Source organism: Habropoda laboriosa, unplaced genomic scaffold, assembly GCF_001263275.1.
Source record: "Habropoda laboriosa isolate 0110345459 unplaced genomic scaffold, ASM126327v1 scaffold39, whole genome shotgun sequence".
Taxonomy (NCBI): Eukaryota; Metazoa; Arthropoda; class Insecta; order Hymenoptera; family Apidae; genus Habropoda; species Habropoda laboriosa.
The window spans coordinates 98,925-105,184 of record NW_017100138.1 but is presented as its reverse complement, the minus strand read 5'-3'; positions in this window follow the sequence as shown (position 1 = coordinate 105,184).

The following is a 6,260-nucleotide window of genomic DNA, read 5'->3' as shown; positions in this document are numbered from 1 at the left end:
GTTAAAGTTGTAACGCTCAAGTTAATACACGAATGAAATTGAAAACGAGCTACAAACGTTTCATTCTTATCCTTTATTATAATACACATATATGGAATGTGTGCTTATTTCGTCACATTGTACAATTTCTGAAATGCTTCACTTTATTACGCTTGGGTCGAATACTTATTTATGTATACTTGTGTAACCAGGGCCGAATTGATACTTTTGGAGGTCCTAGGCGCAACATCATTGCGACGCCTAAAAGAAACAAGTTTTAAATAAATTTTGGCGTTTTAAATTAAATAAATTTGACGTTTTCGTTTTCAGCGTTTTTGTATTATAAATTTAATATTTAGAAATAAGTATTCTATTTTGCAACTGTAACTAGGCTATTTTTGTATATCATTGTTCGTGAGAACTAAGGCTTTAAAACGCGACCCCATAGAGAGTGAGGCCCCAGCTTGCGTCCAATGCGCCTTATGGTAAGCGCGGCCCTGTGTGTAAACTATCGTTTCAAAAACAGATACAACGTATGGATATTCTGTTATCTTTTTGTATCCATTTATATTTCTTTCTCTATTTAAGAACATTTTTAAACGTTAAGTTACGATAGAACGCCGCCTGGCGGGATTATCTTCTTGGACTATCGAGAAGAACGAGTTAGCAAACATAAGCAAATGAGGATTACAAAATTGCGCTGTATCTTCTTTAATTCATATGATTATTATGGATTATCGATATGAATTTTGTCTATGAACACGTGTCTGAGAAGATTTCAAGGTTATTTGGAATTGTTATATTATTCTTGCAGTCTGATACGTGTATTTAATTTACTTTTTTTCCCTTTTTTTTTTTCGCGAAATCGGACATCAGTTTTCATGACGCAACCCGTGCAACATTGCACCGAATAAAGTGAAAAGTGAACTCGATACTTTATAAATAATATCGGCCAAGACTTATCGCCTTTATATCGTCATTCTTTATATTTTTTTCTCTTTTAGTATAATAATATCGGTCGTTTGTTCGGTTGATTGTATGGTTCACCGAGTGTGAATTGAACATGTGCTTTTCTGACGCAATTTTTATATCACTTAAGAGAGATTATGTGTGAGGCGCCTGATCACTCCAATAACAACTAACGTAAGCAAGCTTTATAGGTATCTACTATGTATTGATTGGAATTTAGTATTTTTTTTTTATGGTTTTATGTTAGCAGTCGGTTAATTTAACGTTTTTATTTGAAATGAATAGAAATATTCAACATAGAATAGCGCATTCTTTAATTTAAGTAAATATTAGGTCATCCTGTAAGTTCATGTCGAGTTTTATAATTTAGATCAATATTTCTAACGAATCTTTCAATTTGAGAAAAAAAATGTAAACTTCCCCTTCTCATTCCACAATTTTTTCCTCTTTCTTTTTTTTTTTTTTTTTTTTGGGTAATTTTTTTTCGGTAAGATGATTGTGTCGTCGCTATAGAATTTTCTTGGATTTGCATCAAAATATCTTTCGCTTTTGGCACGAACTTATGGGTTGTCCTAATGGCAATGTATATTATACACTCCCGTTCATAAGTATTAGGACACTTACTGAATGTGAAGCAAGCCTGATTGTCATTACAAGTTTAATATAAAATTATTTGGCACACAAAGGACATAAAATTATTAAGATCCTACAAAAAATTATTCATTATAGAATCTCGAAGTAGCGGGGAAATGTAATTTAAATCATATAATACTTCCTACACGAATATAATGGGTGTCCTAATACTTATGAACGGCAATGAATTTTATATTTAAAAAAAGTAGTATATGTTTATTCTTAGTTTCTTTTTCAACGAATTGTTAAAAAGGTGAAGGTATTATAATGTAATTTTTCTTATATTTTTTGTTTTCTTTTTTAATACTAATTCAAGCTATCGTATGTGTCAGAAATTTGCGCTGGATAAATTAAACTGGTAGAAAATTTCACCCGTTGATGGTTCTGGGGTAAGTACAGTCGCTGGAAGAAATATGGCAAGGTCGTAAGATTGATCAGGCCTCAAAGTTTACATGTCCGAGCATATAAACAAGCGAATCGACAGAATCCTGAGAAGATAAAGGCTCGAAATCTCAGACAGGGCCGTATGAAGTGTGCCTTAAGGGGCGTTCAAACGATCAATATATAATATATTGTCAATATTTCAGGGTTCTCGACATTATTGTGCCTGTAAATAGACCCTCAGACGATCAATATACAGGATGGCTCAGCTAAATGGGATCACCTAAATGTTTGCCTTATTTGTTCTTGTATGAAAAAACTTCTAAGAACAAAGTTACATTATTTCAGGAGGCACGTGTAATCGTGGTAACGGATTTTTCTCGACGTCAGTTTTTTTTACGAAATTTCAAGGTCGTTGCTACTTTTTTAAATGGAACCTACATATATTTTTTTCAATAGCCTTGTAGAGAGTGAAGAAACAAATTCAACGACCTTAATAACCATACCGTTCCCATCGTTCAATTTCTAAATATTTGCGTTTGAGGGTAATCAAAATTTCCTGAGGATTCACGCTGCACACTGATTCACACATTCGTATTTAATCATAAGTCTTGCCTGTTATTGAAAGCGGTGACAGAAGATACATTTACAACTCATTGTGAATTCCAAAGGTTAAAGATGCTCAAAACGATGGCCATTTGCTGTTATGCGTAATTAGAATCTTTTGATCAATTCTTCATACACATGGATGCATAGTTATGGATGCACATGCAGCTGCAATTCTTTGCTCCACATTATCCTGTTGGTGTCTCACGATAAACCATATCTTGTAATTTACCCCATAGATAAAATCTAATGGGGTAAGGTCAGGAGAACAAGTTCGCCACCTCACAGTTCCTCGTCGTCGTCCGATCCATTATCCTGTCTAACACTGTCCTTGCACACGTCGAATAATGTGATGGGCAATCATCATGTAATGTTTACGTTCGAATACGAACGCGTGACTCGATGTTCTTGAGTAAATCTTTAGGAAATTATAATTACTCTTGGACGGAAATATCTCGAAATTGAACGAAAGGAATGGTATAGTTAAGGTCGTTGAATTTGTTTTTTCACTCTCTATAAGCATATTAAAAAAAATATAGGGTTCCATTTAAAAAAATAACAATGACCTTGAAATCTCGTAAAAATATGACCTTAAGAAAAAACCTGAAATAGGGTAACTTTGTCCTGAGAAGTTTTCTCATACAACAACAAATAAAGCAGATATTTAGGTAATCCCATTTAGCTTAGCCACCCTGCATATTGTCCATACAGTACTGTCAATATTTATTGACAAATCGCATTTTTTATATTAATAAATAATTAATATTCATACTATTTATTAATTATTCACTACTTTCCTCATCTTCCTACTGTATTGACAATATATATTGATCGTACGAACGCCTCTTTAGCTTTGATTCAATCGCAATCGCAAACCGCAAAATGCTGTATATGACCTTAAGGAATAATTGCATCAATCTGTGCCGCTACTTAATGCTTTAATTTACGACCTCGCTATATTTCTTCCACCGACTATATCTTGGTGTCCCTCATAGTCCTCTCATAAGAACGCATTCTCACCTTCCCCATTTCGTGGCCAAATTTTCTTAAAACAATGTCTGTAAGCTTTTAGGCAATGCCACGTTGGACTGCTTGCTGTCCTCAAAATATAGTACGTGCCACAATATAGCGAGGTTGTAAATTAAACTATCGAACTGCGAGATCGATTAATGTCGCAGCACTTAGGGACGTACGTTTTATTACGTTCTGAGATTCCCTACAATAAATAATGACGATTAACGATTTTTCATTTACATGTGCAAAATCCACAAATGTTAATTAATATTTGGGATGTTTTGATTTTTTTCTTTGTGTCCGAATAGCCGTTAATGCTTTTTTTTTTTTGTACAATTCACTTCAACGACAAAGCTAAATTTTGTAACAGGTTTCAAACATTCCTTTGTACGACCACGGCCAAGGTTTCAGATCCTTAACTGCTCATATTTATGCCAATTCGATTATCTCGACACCCGAAACATGTTTACTTTAACTCCTGACCGATTGTACAACCTCTTATCCACGACACTTATCCTTCTTACAAACAATTATTCTTGGGACACCCGATAGCAACGCAATTTCAAATCAATAGCCATTGCTGAATGTTTGATTTGCGTATCCCTACAGGCTATTCGCCTTCAACGATCAAAAATATGTTGGCGTTAACACGTGTATATTGTTAATCGCATAATATCTACTTTCAATTTAAAATATCGCTTATTATGTTATTAATTTCCTAATTTTATAATCTATCACAAATGTATTCACTATATTTACACAGATATAGATTCATCGTTTCGTTCTTATTTCATTGATGTATAGGGTGGACCAAGTAAAACAGGCCACTTAATTATCTTTTTTAGCTATGGTGGCACGAGAAAATTTTTATACATAATTTTAACGACTTCAAAGGCTAAATAAGACAGAAGAACAATTTTTTTATAAATGTTATATTTTTCTGCTTCTTTCAAAGTCACCTATGTTTTTTTTTTACTTGAGTATATATGTTTTTTCTGCTGTATGCTGTAACAGACATTGATGTGTATTTAAATGTGCATAATAATATGACCTTAAAATGACTTTGGACTCTAAAATTTTCTTTCTTTGCTATTTTTTCCACCAAAAAACTTTTCTTCCATCTTATTCACCTTTTGAAACCATTTCAATTACGTATACAAATTTTTTCGTACCACTACAGCTAGAGAAGATAATTAAGTGGCCTGTTTTATGTGGCACACCCGGTAGATTAATTTTCCGCAAAGTTTTAGTTTTAAACGAGTATCTCAGCTGTATGTTTGTTACTTGATCGATTTAATTGCCTTAATGTTACGAATTTATGGAGAGCGTTATATTTAGGCGTCTCGCAAACATATGAAATCAATATCATTTCAGAGTTCAACGAACTGATACGCCTTTGAAGTAGATTTCTTGAAATTCTGATTATAACGATCTTTATAATATAATTTTTGTCACATGAAGAATATGTCTAATTGTTATTCGTATTTGATAGTGTATACTTGAGATCGTTATAATTCTATAAAACATGTTCTAACTATTTGTTATTATAGAAATATTATTGTTCATTGTGAGAATACAGGTAACGATCGCATAATAATTTGAAATTGATTGTAGTTATGTATTATTAATTACTACAGATCGCAATCTGTGTAATTACGATGAATTTGTTGCTAACAACCGGAATTTGAACATCTTAGAACCGAAAATAGGGTAAAACCAATTTAAAACTTTTGATTCTTGTTTTCGAAAAAGTTGAATTTGAAAATGCATTCTACATGTACACATACATAATATACATGCACTGCCGTTCATAAGTATTAGGACGCCCATTACGTTCATACACGAAGTATTATATGATTTAAATTAAATTTCTTCATTAAAGTTGGTGTCATATCATGGTGACTCATATTATAAACTCATCAGTATAACAACTGACTTCAAATACCGAGTTTTAGCATTGAACATGGAGTTGATTTTAAACTTAATCATTTTTAATATTGAGTATAGCTTATAGTTTTATTTTAATTTCAATTTATAATTTTGAGTACACTTTGAAGCACTCAAAAACCGGATTATAGCTGCATGTGAAGAAATTAGAAATACACCAGGAATTTTTGAACGTCTTTGACAGTGTTTCAAATGTTGTTGCGAAGCATGTATTGTTGCAGAAGAAAGTCATTTTCAGCAATTTTCGAAAGTGTTTATATCTCGGAAAGGAAGAGTTTTCGGACCTATATTTATATGACCTTTTTTTCATCTTTAGGAACAATAGAATACGACACCAAAGTTTGGCCACTTATTCCCTTGTCACTCTGTATATTACTATTATAGGAATATTGGGTTATAATCAAGTCTTCAAAAATTCCTTTTCAACTTTTTCATTCCTTCATCCGGTCATTGTCAGTCTCTCTTTCTCTAACTCTTTCACTTCTCGCGAACATTCTCATGCTGTCGAATCACTTGAGACGGTTTGGTTTGAAGAATGAACTTTATTATACTTGCACTAAATTACAATTGCACTGAATTCGTACGCAGTTATAACGTCTACGGTCTAACTTGTTTGGATTCTGGATAGCAACTGCCCTCCTGCTTCTTTATGGAGCTATATTTATAAGATGTTTTCGGGAGTTGTGGGTGGGAGAAACCAGAAATACATCCATTAGGGAAAAATCAAGAAC